Source organism: Eptatretus burgeri, chromosome 7 (genome assembly GCF_056783735.1).
Source record: "Eptatretus burgeri isolate ZD-2024b chromosome 7, Ebu_testis_v1, whole genome shotgun sequence".
Lineage (NCBI taxonomy): Eukaryota > Metazoa > Chordata > Myxini > Myxiniformes > Myxinidae > Eptatretus > Eptatretus burgeri.
The window spans coordinates 99,899,966-99,914,876 of NC_140967.1; the positions used below are offsets into that span (position 1 = coordinate 99,899,966).

At 48.8% G+C, this 14,911-nt stretch overlaps 1 protein-coding gene across 3 annotated transcripts in view; it reads left to right on the forward strand.

The window, feature by feature from the left end:
* The first annotated feature begins 345 nt into the window (after window positions 1–345).
* Window positions 346–14,911, forward strand: part of DROSHA (drosha ribonuclease III) — a 91,888-nt gene continuing 77,322 nt past the window's right edge. Inside the window, exon 1 of one of the 3 annotated variants that reach the window (XM_085889863.1) lies at window positions 346–585. The gene's annotated coding sequence lies outside the window, so the exon portion shown is untranslated. The remainder of the gene's footprint in view (window positions 586–14,911) is intronic. The other 2 variants (XM_085889862.1, XM_085889861.1) reach the window with 2 other exon arrangements.

The following is a 14,911-nucleotide window of genomic DNA, read 5'->3' on the forward strand; positions in this document are numbered from 1 at the left end:
TGACACCAACTACATTCGCATGGATTATATTACTTACACGAAATAACTTCCACAATTTTTTTTTTTTTTTACCTCGTCAAATACGTGCAATCTCAACTAAATCCCAGATGGACAAAAAAAAAGGGCAGCTTGAGGAATATAAAACAAGTTGTACCAAATAAGGAAGTGAGGAAAAACAAATTTCCTTTTATGTAAATATATGTTATAGCGAATAAAAAACAAAATGAAGTATTCCAGAAGATGCTATCTCGTTTTTATTTTTAAACGCCGTGTCTCAAAAAACCTTTATTCTACATAATATACAAACTCCATGATTGACAAAGGAAAATGTTTATTGGGCGGTGTATAGTTGTGCATCGCTCAGGATCTCTGGTGTTATTATATTAATAAATGTTGCTTTCCAAAGTGTGCATCTGCGTTAATGAGACAACGTTAACATTGTTGGGTTAATTGAAGCCAAGTTGTTAAACGAGATTGTCAACAAAATAGCTCTGACCGACCAAGTAACAGCTTGGGGATGCGATTCGGAACGGAAGGTGTTGTTAACGGGAAAACGGCTTGGCCCGCGACTGTTCAACGAAATTGGTGTGTACCGCACCGCACAACACACACAACACGTGACATCACTGTACCACACACCACACAACACACAACACACACAACACTGTACCGCACAACACACACAACACGTGACATCACTGTACCACGCAACACTGTACAGCACAACACACACAACACTGTACCGCACAACACACAGTACCACACAACACAGTACCACACAACACAGTACCACACAACACAGTACCACACAACACACATTACCACACAACACAGGACCGCACAACACACAGTACCACACAACACAGTACCACACAACACACAGTACCGCACAACACTGTACCGCACAACACACAGTACCACACAACACAGTACCACACAACACTGTACCGCACAACACAGTACCACACAACACTGTACCGCACAACACAGTACCACACAACACAGTACCGCACAACACTGTACCGCACAACATTGTACCGCACAACACTGTACCGCACAACACTGTACCGCACAACACAGTACCACACAACACAGTACCGCACAACACTGTACCGCACAACATTGTACCGCACAACACTGTACCGCACAACACTGTACCGCACAACACTGTACCGCACAACACTGTACCGCACAACACGCACAACACACACAACACTGTATCGCACAACACAACACAACACGTGACATCACTGTACCACCCAACACTGTACCAAACAACACTATACCGCACAACACACACAACACTGTACCACACAACACTGTACCACACAACACACACAGCACTGTACCACACAACACACACAACACACACACAACACTGTACCACACAACACACACACAACACTGTACCACACAACACACACACAACACTGTACCACACAACACACACACAACACTGTACCACACAACACACACAACACTGTACCGCACAACACTGTACCGCACAACACACACAACACTGTACCGCACAACACACACAACACTGTACCGCACAACACGCACAACACTGTACCGCACAACACGCACAACACTGTACCACACAACACACACAACACTGTACCACACAACACTGTACCGCACAACACACACAACACTACCACACAACACACACAACACTGTACCACACAACATACACAACACTGTACCACACAACACACACAACACTGTACCACACAACACACACAACACTGTACCACACAACACACACAACACTGTACCACACAACACACACAACACTGTACCGCACAACACACACAACACAGTACCGCACAACACACACAACACAGCACTGCACAACACACACAACACAGTACCGCACAACACACACAACACAGTACCACACAACACACACAACACAGTACCACACAACACACACAACACAGTACCACACAACACACACAATACTGTACCGCCCAACACACACACAATACTGTGCCGCACACCCCCTACATCACTGTACCACTCAGCACATACAACACTGTACCACACACCCCACGCATCACTGTATCGCACAACACACACAACACAGTACGGCACAACACACACAACACTGCACCGCACAACACACAACACTGCACCGCACAACACACAACACTGCACCGCTCAACACACAACACTGCACCGCACAACACACAACACTGCACCGCACAACACACACAACACTGCACCGCACAACACAGACAACACTGTACCACACAACACACACAACACTGTACCACACAACACACACAACACTGTACCGCGCAACACACAGCACTGTACCACACAACACACACAACACTGTACCGCACAACACACACAACACTGTACCACACAACACACACAACACAGTACCACACAACACTGTACCACACAACACTGTACCGCACAACACACAGTACCACACAACACAGTACCACACAACACACACACACAACACTGTACCGCACAACACACACAACACTGTACCACACAACACACACAACACTGTACCGCACAACACACACAACACAGTACCGCACAACACACAACACACAACACAGTACCACACAACACACACAACACAGTACCACACAACACACACAATACTGTACCGCCAAACACACACACAATACTGTACCGCACAACACATACAACACTGTACCACACAACACACACAACACAGTACCGCACAACACACACAACACTGCACCGCACAACACACAACACTGCACCACACAACACACAACACTGTACCACACAACACACACAACGCTGTACAACGCAACACACACAACGCTGTACCACACAACACACACAACACTGTACCACACAACACTCAGTACCTCACAACACTATACCGCACAACACACACAACACTGTACAACACAACACACACAACACAGTACCACACAACACTGTACCGCACAACACTGTACCGCACACAACACACAGTACCACACAACACACAACACAGTACCACACAACACACACAACACTGTACCACACAACACACACAACACAGTACCGCACAACACACACAACACTGCACCGCACAACACACAACACTGCACCGCACAACACACAACACTGCACCGCACAACACACACAACACTGCACCGCACAACACACACAACACTTTACCACTCAACACACACAACACTGTACCACACAACACACACAACACTGTACCACACAACACACACAACACTGTACCACACAACACACAACACTGTACCACACAACACACACAACACTGTACCGCACAACACACACAACACTGTACCACACAACACAGTACCACACAACACTGTACCACACAACACTGTACCACACAACACTGTACCACACAACACACAGTACCACACAACACACAACACAGTACCACACAACTCACACACAACACTGTACCGCACAACACACACAACACTGTACCACACAACACACACAACACTGTACCGCACAACACACACAACACAGTACCACACAACACACACAACACAGTACCACACAACACACACAATACTGTACCGCCCAACACACACACAATACTGTACCGCACAACACACACAACACAGTACCGCACAACACACACAACACTGCACCGCACAACACACAACACTGCACCGCACAACACACAACACTGTACCACACAACACACACAACACTGTACCACACAACACACACAACACTGTACCACACAACACACACAACACTGTACCACACAACACACACAACACTGTACCACACAACACACAACACACTGTACCACACAACACACAGTACCACACAACACTGTACCGCACAACACTGTACCGCACAACACACACAACACTGTACAACACAGTACCACACAACACAGTACCACACAACACTGTACCGCACAACACTGTACCGCACAACACACAGTACCACACAACACACAACACAGTACCACACAACACACACACAACACTGTACCGCACAACACACACACAACACTGTACCGCACAACACACATAACACTGTACCGCACAACACAACACAACACGTGACATCACTGTACCACCCAACACTGTACCAAACAACACTGTACCGCACAACACACACAACACTGTACCACACAACACACAACACAGTACCACACAACACACACACACACAGTACCACACAACACGCACAACACAGTACCACACAACACACACACACACAACACTGTACCGCACAACACACACAACACTGTACCGCACAACACACACAACACTGTACCGCGCAACACACAACACTGTACCGCACAACACACAACACTGTACCGCCCAACACACACAACACTGTACCACACAGTACACACACAACACTGTACCGCACAACACACACAACACTGTACCGCACAACACACACAACACTGTACCGCCCAACACGCACAACACTGTACCGCCACACGCACAACACTGTACCGCCCAACACACACAACACTGTACCGCCCAACACACACAACACAGTACCACACAACACACACAACACAGTACCACACAACACGCACAACACAGTACCGCCCAACACACACAACACTGTACCGCACAACACATAAAACACTGTACCGCACAACACACACAACACTGGACCGTCCAACACACACAACACTGTACCGTCCAACACACACAACACTGTACCGCACAACACACACAACACTGTACCGCCCAACACACACAACACTGTACCGCCCAACACACCCAACACTGTACCGCACAACACACACAACACTGTACCGCCCAACACGCACAACACTGTACCGCCCCACACGCACAACACTGTACCGCCCAACACACACAACACTGTACCGCCCAACACGCACAACACTGTACCGCCCAACACGCACAACACTGTACCGCCCAACACGCACAACACTGTACCGCCCAACACACACAACACTGTACCGCCCAACACACACAACACTGTACCGCCCAACACACACAACACTGTACCGCCCAACACACACAACACTGTACCGCCCAACACACACAACACTGTACCGCCCAACACACACAACACTGTACCGCCCAACACACACAACACTGTACCGCCCAACACACACAACACTGTACCGCCCAACACACACAACACTGTACCGCCCAACACACACAACACTGTACCGCCCAACACACACAACACTGTGCCGCCCAACACACACAACACTGTACCGCCCAACACGCACAACACTGTACCGCCCAACACCCACAACACTGTACCGCCCAACACACACAACACTGTACCGCACAACACACACATCACTGTACCGCACAACACGCACAACACTCTACCGCACAACACTACCACACAACACAATCAACACTGTACCACACAACACTGTACCACACAACACTGTACCATCCAACACACACAACACTGTACCGCACAACACACACACACAACACTGTACCGTCCAACACACACAACACTGTACCGTCCAACACACACAACACTGTACCGTCCAACACACACAACACTGTACCGCCCAACACACACAACACTGTACCGCCCAACACACACAACACTGTACCGCCCAACACACACAACACTGTACCGCCCAACACACACAACACTGTACCGCCCAACACACACAACACTGTACCGCCCAACACACACAACACTGTACCGTCCAACACACACAACACTGTACCGTCCAACACACACAACACTGTACCGTCCAACACACACAACACTGTACCGCCCAACACACACAACACTGTACCGCCCAACACACACAACACTGTACCGCCCAACACACACACAACACTGTGCCGCCCAACACACACACACACGCAACACTGTACCGGGCAACACACACACAACACTGTACCGCCCAACACACACACAACACTGTACCGCCCAACACACACACAACACTGTGCCGCCCAACACACACACAACACTGTACCGCCCAACACACACACAACACTGTACCGCCCCACACACACACCCACACAACACTGTACCGCCCAACACACACACACACACAACACTGTACCGCCCAACACACACACACACACACACAACACTGTACCGCCCAACACACACAACACTGTACCGCCCAACACACACAAGACAACATCACAGCACACAGCACACAACACCCAAGACATCACAGCACACAACACCCAAGACATCACAGCACACAACACCCAAGACATCACAACACTGTATCGCACAACACTGTGTCCCACAACACTGTGTCCCACAACACCGCTCTTTGTTCAATACCGTGTCTTGGAGGTACTCTACGCCTTGTATTGCACCCTGTGTGTACCGTCCGCCTTGTATTGCACCCTGTGTGTACCGTCCGCCTTGTATTGCACCCCATGTGTACCGTCTGCCTTGTATTGCACCCCGTGTGTACCGTACGCATTGTGGTGCACCTCATGTGTACCGTACGCATCGTGGTGCACCACATGTGTACCGTACACCTTGTATTGCACCCCGTGTGTACCGTCCACCTTGTATTGCACCCCGTGTGTACCGTACGCATTGTGGTGCACCTCATGTGTACCGTACGCATCGTGGTGCACCTCATGTGTACCGTACGCCTTGTATTACACCCCGTGTCTACTGTATACATTGCTGTGCACCCCGTGTGTACCGTACACCTTGTATTGCACCCCGGGTGTACCGTACGCATCGTTGTGCACCCCGTGTGTACCGTACGCATTGTGGTGCACCCCGTGTGTACCGTACGCATCGTTGTGCACCCCGTGTGTACCGTACACCTTGTATTGCACCCCGGGTGTACCGTACGCATTGTTGTGTACCGTACGCATCGTTGTGTGTACCGTACGCATCGTGGTGCACCCCGTCGGTCCTGTACGCATTGTAATGAGAAGATGCCATCATGCCTTGCGAACATTCACGTTGTGCTGACATAATGTTGTAGGATTTGACAAACTCAATATCATGCCACAGGTGCTTCATAACTAGCTCGTGTCTTCCTGTGTTATGTCAATTAATGATTTGGTTGTTGCAGTGGTTGCTGTATATATCTGTGTGTAATATATATATATATATATATATATATATATATATATATATATATATATATATATATATATATATATATATATATATATATATTGTTACGAATCTAGAAGCCATTTTCACACAAACAGACAGCAGTCCCTCAGCTTAGTTATTTTGATAAGTATGTGTACTGTTAGAATCCATCCCGATGTCTAATGGGAATTTAGTGTGTGTGCCGAGTTATTTTATAGTCAGGATTTATACATCTACTACAACAACAACAAAACAACGGAACCGTCCCTCACTCAACCCGGTCACCATTGCCCACGTGTTTTTGGCTGAAGGCGTGGGCGGAGCCTCCATAACCTCAGATCGAGGCTCCGCCCCGAGGAAGGGCATGGAACGTTTCCTCCAGCCAATGAGCGAAGGGCGAGCATCGCACGCGCGCCCCAGCCAATGGGAGGCTAGCGTGCCGAAAGCTACTATGGAGCCTCTTCAGGGGGGCGGGCATCCGAGACGCCTCCTCCAATCAGGAGGCTGACCACCACAGGAGTGGCACCGCCCAGCCAGATGGGATGTTCGCCCATCGTCCAATCCGGAGGCGAGTCCCTCAGAGCGCTTCCCTCGACCCGCGGGGGAGGGGAAGGATAAGAAGTGGCGAGCCTTCGAGAAAGAAAGGTTCGCCCCGTCGAAAAGAAAGAAGGAGAGAGAGAAGAAGCCTCGTCTTGCCTGCTGGCATTCTCGTCTCCCCGCGGGTGCTCGTCTCGTCTGGTCCGTTCCCGTGCTGGCTGGTGTCCGTTGCATCGTTCCTGGTCCCTGGTGCTTGGTGCTGCGTTGTTGGTGGCGGGTTCGAGTCTCGCCACCGGACAAGCTCGACCAGACCGCACCAGGTGGACAGATGCAAGAACAGGCCCCTGCCCTCAGCTCGTCTTTCCCTCCCGAGCTGAAAGGCCACCGTGTGTGTGTGTGTGTGTGTGTGTGTGTGTGTGTGTGTGTGTGTGTGTGTGTGTGTGTGTGTGTGTGTGTGTGTGTGTGTGTGTGTGTGTGTGTGTGTGTGTGTGTGTGTGTTTATTTGTGGCGCCAGTCTGTTAACGGGCTGTCACACCTTGACGTTTTAGCCAGCGTATGCCGACGTATGAAAAATTTGGCGAATACCCTGGCACACGTCGAATACGTTATGGGTAAGTTTTGTGTACGTTAAGGGCACGTTGAAGCACACTGGCATACGTTGGTCGTAGTACGCCGAACCCGTCGACAAATTTTGGCCATGCTCAAAATTTGTCGACGTATGCTAGCATATGACTCAGACGTTCCGCATACACTGGCCATAAGTTGTAGGCACGTTATGCGATCGTTGACACACGTCGACACACGTTACTTTAAGTTACTTAAACGTCGAAGTAATGTCTAGCGTACCCAAAACTTATTTCTAACCAATGAGTAACGTACTTTGAACCAATGTGTAACGTATCTCCAAAGCATATTGACGTATGGAGACGTATTTGACGTCTTCCGGACGACCACAGAACTTACTAAACGTGTTTCGAACTTACAGCAACCGTATAATGGCGTATTGGCAGCGTTTCGGGGAATTGGTAGATAAAAAATTTTTCTTGTTACTTTGTAATACGTTTTTATTGACTGTACATTATATTATTATACCTTTTTCAAAGTGTATGAATAAACATATATATATATTTATATGGACCCAAAGGGAGTCAGTGATTCCCTTCCATATATATATATATATATATATATATATATATATATATATATATATATATATATATATATATATATATATATATATATTTTTACGAATTGCGGTCTGCCCGGCGTGCGATCGGCCACGTAACTCAAATCGCGACCGCGTCGCCCACCGGAACGGACAATTCAGTCGTGACCCTCCTTGGAACTACCGCCAGGAGCTAGTCACGGGTGGGTCTTTCGACCACACCACAATCGTGCCAATCAGCCACCCGCGCAGGATAGGGTTGTTCGCCAAACTCGACCTACCAAAGTACCTGCGCGAGTAGTTAACCGGGCGATGATCGTACCTCGCCGCTGGCCGGCCTAGGACACGAACCGCTTAAGCGGTCCGTTCCGTGCTTCAGTGATAACCGAGCGGTGTTATCGCCGGCCCTGACGGAAGTGATTATTTACCGGGTGCTTGCACCCCTCTACCAATTCCTTCCGTCATGCAAGATGGAACTTTCAGACAAGGGAAAGGACGCAACGAAACGGGGAACAGTTCAACAAGCACATTTATTGCACACTCAAACAAGCACGTATTTTACAGCCATACAGAAAATCATGCACGTATAAGAACAGTCAAGCTAGCAAATGAAGAATTACAACCGAATAAAGTGTCTTTATTCCACACGCACACTTAGACAATTCTACTTATAAGACGGCGCCACCACATGCATTTACACAAAAGCAAAGGAAAAAGCCACCCTCAAAGGCAAGGGTGGCAGACAGGTCCGTGGACCAAATGTGCGTAGAACCTGGATGAGCGGCCAGGTCCACGAGACCGAAGGGTCTTACCCGCGCCCTCGTGGCGTGATGGCGGGCAAGCCGCGATGTCAGCGTATCTGCGCCTGGCTTCGTGCCCCTGGCGTGGCCGGTGAGCTCTCTCCGGCGTTCTCCATGCAGGCACGTGTTTCACCGTCGGCACCACCGTTGGGGAGGGGAACGGACGGGGTTATCGGCGCTTTCTTAGCGTGGAGCTCGGTAAGGGAGAGGGGAATTGCTGACGCTCCGTCCATCGAGTTGACGCTCTGGACCGCACTGGCTCCGGCGAACTCCTCTTGGCTATGGCCTCCACTACGCCCTTCTCTGGCGGCGGTCCCCACTCAGCCCTCTGGTTCGCCTCTGAGCCCTCCTCCGCGTCCCTGCTCCACTCAGCAACTCGCCTTCCTCGTCTCTCAACTTCGACCTGAGCTCCGAGCTCCTTCCTCTCCGTCGATCGGCCCCCATCTGCCTTTCCCCGTCTGTCTTTCCCCGTCTGCTCAGAGCTCCGTCTCCCGACTCTGCCCCACCGACACTGCCACTCTCCAGACCCGACTTGACTGCCGCTCTCCAGACCCGACTTGACTGCTCTGAGCTGCATTGTGCTCGCGCTTATATAGGCCGGGGGAGGAATGCATATGTAAATTTGTGGATCGCAGCGGGTTTGGAGGCGGGGCTACACCACCTGATACTCAGCCATTGGATGGATGAAAAGTGGGCGTGAATCATTCCTGATCCGATTTCCTCTTCGAAAGGATCCCATTCACAACCCATGGCACGACGTTCGGAAGAAAGGCGATGGTGGTGGGAGTTTGCTGTGGTGGTGTGGGAAGGGTGTTGGTGGTGGCGATTTGGTTATTGGCGGGCGTCGTTTGAGAATGGCGGTGAAGCGATGTTTGTGGGGTGGAGTTGTGGAGGTAAAGAGGCGAAGGTGGTGGTGGTTTGGTGTCGTTGTTTGGGGGCGTTGGTGGTGGCGATTTGGTTGTTGGGGGATGATTGGTCCAAAATAATGTTAGAGAAAAGAAAAACGGCTATCTCAAAGGATCGCAGCCCTGTGAACACGGAAATTACCTCTAAACAATGGTGGGGAAATCTAACCACACATATACTTATCGTCATAACTGATCTAAGGTCCTTTATGGTGGTCTGCGAATTTCCACAGCCGTAACAATATATATATATATATATATATATATATATATATATATATATGTATGTATTATTAACCTGTTCGCTGCTAAGGGAAGTAACTAATGTCTCGACACTTTGATGTCGAGTGCAGTTATGATTTGAATCGTCGAGCGGCAGCCTTTTAATAGGCTACGCCACGTGATCGTCGGCGATACTCTGCCACGCTATGCATAAGTTAGACTATCGTTGGGCATAAGCTGTGAACGCCGACAACACGCTAAGCATTCGTTGGTATAAGTTATCGAAACGTTCTGTGTATGTTACTAATATGTTATGCATACGTCCAACTCGTTAATATATGCCAAAAACTGAAAAAAATTCAATAGTTCAGCGTACGCCAGCGTTTTAGATTCATTTTGATAAGTTGCCATATGCTGGCTAAATCATCAAGGTGTGACAGGGGCTTTAAGTAGAACTGTTAACTGCTTTTTGCTCACTGTACATTGCCTGCATTTCTTTTATTCGGATAACTCTGCTCTTTGTGTGCTTCCCTCCCCGATTATTATTCCCACGCTTTCGAAGAAAAGCGGGAATATTGTGATTGTCTCCGCCGTCCATCCGTCCGTACGTCCGTCTGTCCTACCCTGTAACTCATCCTACCCTGTAACTTTGAATTTCGTTGCCCAGCAACCACCCGTTGTTACTGGGTAGCGGCCGAAAAACGGCGTACAGTATTTTCAATACTTGGCCTTCAGTTTTGAATGTAGAGAAACAAGACTTCGGAATTAAACACTTCGAGATATTTAGAAAATTTTACTCGAGCCGATTTTTGATTGAGGTTTTATATTTCAAATGGTCGTCCTTCAAAAATCGGGTGTCTATTCACCGTCATTTTTATGAGGGGCTTAGGAAAGTGGGAGGAGCTTAGGGAACGTGGACGTGGTTGATGGAAAGTGGGAGTGGCGTAGAAAAGTGGGCGTGGCTTGTGAAAAATATTGTGTGGCTCAGGAGGTGTGGTCAGACAAGCATTGAGAGAAGGTTATCGTGTGTATGTGTGTGTGTGTGTGTGTGTGTGTGTGTGTGTGTGTGTGTGTGTGTGTGTGTGTGTGTGTGTGTGTGTGTGTGTGTGTGTCTGCAACGTGGGGCTCCACAGCACAAACCAGCAAACGGATTATTTTTCAAATGGTAGTCCTTCAAAAATAGGGTGTCTATTTACCGTCATTTTTTATGAGGAGTGCCAGTTGGCAAAATACGCAATAGGAAAAACCTTGCCAGGCAGAGGAACAATTGCATGTGAACCAATACGTCTTGGCAATGAATCTTCGTCGGTGGATCGGTCAGAATGAAAAGCGTCGTATCCAGCGCTTCGATCCGAGCGAATCCCTCGTCACCAACCGGCTTGTTTGTCTGTCTGTCTGTCTGTCTGTCTGTTAGCAACTTTACGGCAAAACGGCTTTAGCAAACACTATCAAATTTAATCCACAGGTGGCATTGAACCTTGGACGACCCCATTAACTTTTGGGTCCAATTGGATCAAAAGTCAAGGTCAAGGTCACGAAAAGATCAAAATCGTTTTTTGCTCATAACTTCGTCAAAAATGATCTGATTTACTTCAAACTAACCTTATAGTGAACCTTATTCTATTTGTCACTTATAATCCTACCCATTCCTATAGTGATGAATGGGTGGGATTTGTTGTGCCTGGCACCACTTGTTGTTCTTGTTCTTATGAAGTTTCTGCCAGTCAGCAAATAAGTCTTGATTTTCTTTATCACATGATAAGTCTGTGTATATGAAATTCTCGCTCTGTCCCAGAATTTTATCAATTGCTCAGTCACCAATTCTGTTCTTTCCTGGACTGTTTTCTTCTCTGTCAGGTGAAAATAGAAAAACACTTGAAGGGCTTCACGTTTCGATGGCAATTGACGTCCACATAGCTCTGGAGCACGGTCTCCGACCAGCCACACTGGTGGATCCTTACGTCTCAGATCCATATTCGCGAATGAGACTATTGTTCACCGGGTGATCAGTCTGGAATACAATACACCAACGTAACCAAATTAGCATACAACTGTGACCATATAAGGAAGTGGTGGGCGTGGCCAATCGGGACCAATATCGTGCACACGCCATCTTACCTATGACGGTCAATTAAAATAATCAATTCAAGATGGACTGCCATATTCAGTGGTTCCATAACATTTTAAAGCGGGGATATTTTGAATCACAAAATTCCGAAATTTCAATATCCGGTAGCGACCCCTAAACATAATTAGATTTGGCTGAAACTTCACCAGTGGTGTTTTCTCATCAAAAGGAAAAGAAATGGGGGGTGAGACTTGCAACTTTCAATTTTTTTTAAAATAGAAACCGACCTAACCCCCGTGTTAAATGTTCCAGTTCGTTGTTCGTGTTTTCTTTCATTGGCCTTGCATGGTTCGGGCTTGAGAAATAGTAAGGCTGTTGGTGCCTAAGTTGTCATTGGGACCGGCGTGGCTCTGGTAACTCCGCTCGGTTACGCCGGATCTGAGTCGGTACCTGCGACTCGGTTAGGACAGAGTCGGCCGAGGGTGTGATTTCCCCGGTAATTTGACGACGTGGGTACTTGGGTATATTGAAATTTGGCTATTGACCCTACCCCACGCTGTCAGAGAATTGGCGATCACGGTCTTTTGAGTGGCCCATCAACTCCGGAGTTATCCGGGGTGATTACCTTTAAATTCCGAGTGTTCGGTGGGAGACGGCTCTACTGCTCCACCTTGTGGTCGTTTATCGCCACCGAATCCCGGCCCACAACATTTTGGTGTCATGAGTGGGATTGAACCCCTCCACCCCCAGTAATGGGATTCAGATCAGGGGTGTACAGAGCAAAACCCCCCGTTCCCTCCAAATTACGAGCATTTTAAATTGTTCTCAGACGCACCATGGCGAGCCAATATGAGCTGGCTCAGGTGGGTGTAGAAATAATGGTAAGGGAATCCATGGTCCAGGATGACCCCATGCAAGAAGACATTCCCCCACAACCAAACCCAGAAGTAGTTTTGGGAGTGGCTGGGGCGGCGCATGAGCGTCCCCCACGTGCAATTTCCCCCATGGACCAGATGATGGAAATGATGAGACAATTGATGCAAGATGTACGAACAACAAACGACAAGATGGATGCGAGTGCGCAAAACATAAAGAACGAAATAAAAGCGAGTACACAAAACATAAGGGGTGAAATGCAGAGCATGGGGTTGAACCTGCAGGCGAGTCTGGAGGAGGTGAAGGGCAAAATGGCAGAGGAGATCGGCACTGTACTTGGGGAGATGATCGAGTTGAAAGGGAGTGTGAAAGGTGTTTGGTCTGCGATGGAGATGAGTAAGGGAGAAGTAACGGATAAAATAATGACGGTTTGACGAGGGGTAGACAAACTAGGGCAAGGGGTGAAAGAAATTAAAAAAGGACAAGGGCAATTGAAGAAAGAAATGGAAAAGAACCCGACAGCGATAGAAAAGTTTGAAGAAGGCCAGCAGGAAACGAGGGGTGAATTGAAAGCCATGAAAGAGTGATGTAAATGAAGACACGAGGAAATGACGGGAATAGTTAGAGAATTGGGACGGAAGGCAGAGATGGAGACGCAGGAACTGGGAGAACGATTGGAGAAACACATGGACGAGACGAAGGAAGAATTGGCAGAGACACAAGGGGAAATAGAAAGGGTGAGGGACGAGTTAAATATAGTGAAGGATGAGCAGGCACATATGGAGGGGGAGGTAAAGGAAATTAAGACTAAGCTAGTGGAATGTATCGAGACCTGATGCAAGAGGCAGGATGGCCTCCTTCAGGAACAGAGGGAGAAAATGTGCTCCCTCGAAGCAGATCGCGACCAGGTGAGATGGAACGAGGTAGGGCGGTCGAGTGATGCGAGGGGGTACATGCCGAGTTTGGGGGGGGGGGGTTGAGACTTCGCGGTCTCTTGGCCCAATACAGGCCCCCAGTATGATTGATCCGGAGTGTATGCGGAATATGAGCGGGATGGCATGGGGGAGTACTCAAGACGGTGCAGGGCATGCACCGACCCAGACGGGGTTGACAAATTGTCCGGGTGAATGGCTCGGGTTCCGTGGGGGTAGGGCACCGCCGGAATCCGGGGGGTCCGGCCCTCCATTTGTGTCTCAGGGACTGGTGAGTGGGGTTCGGAACCCGGGAGGCTGGACGGTGCCACTGGCTCCGTACGACGGAAAGACCGACCTGAGGGCGTATTTGGCCCAGTTTGACC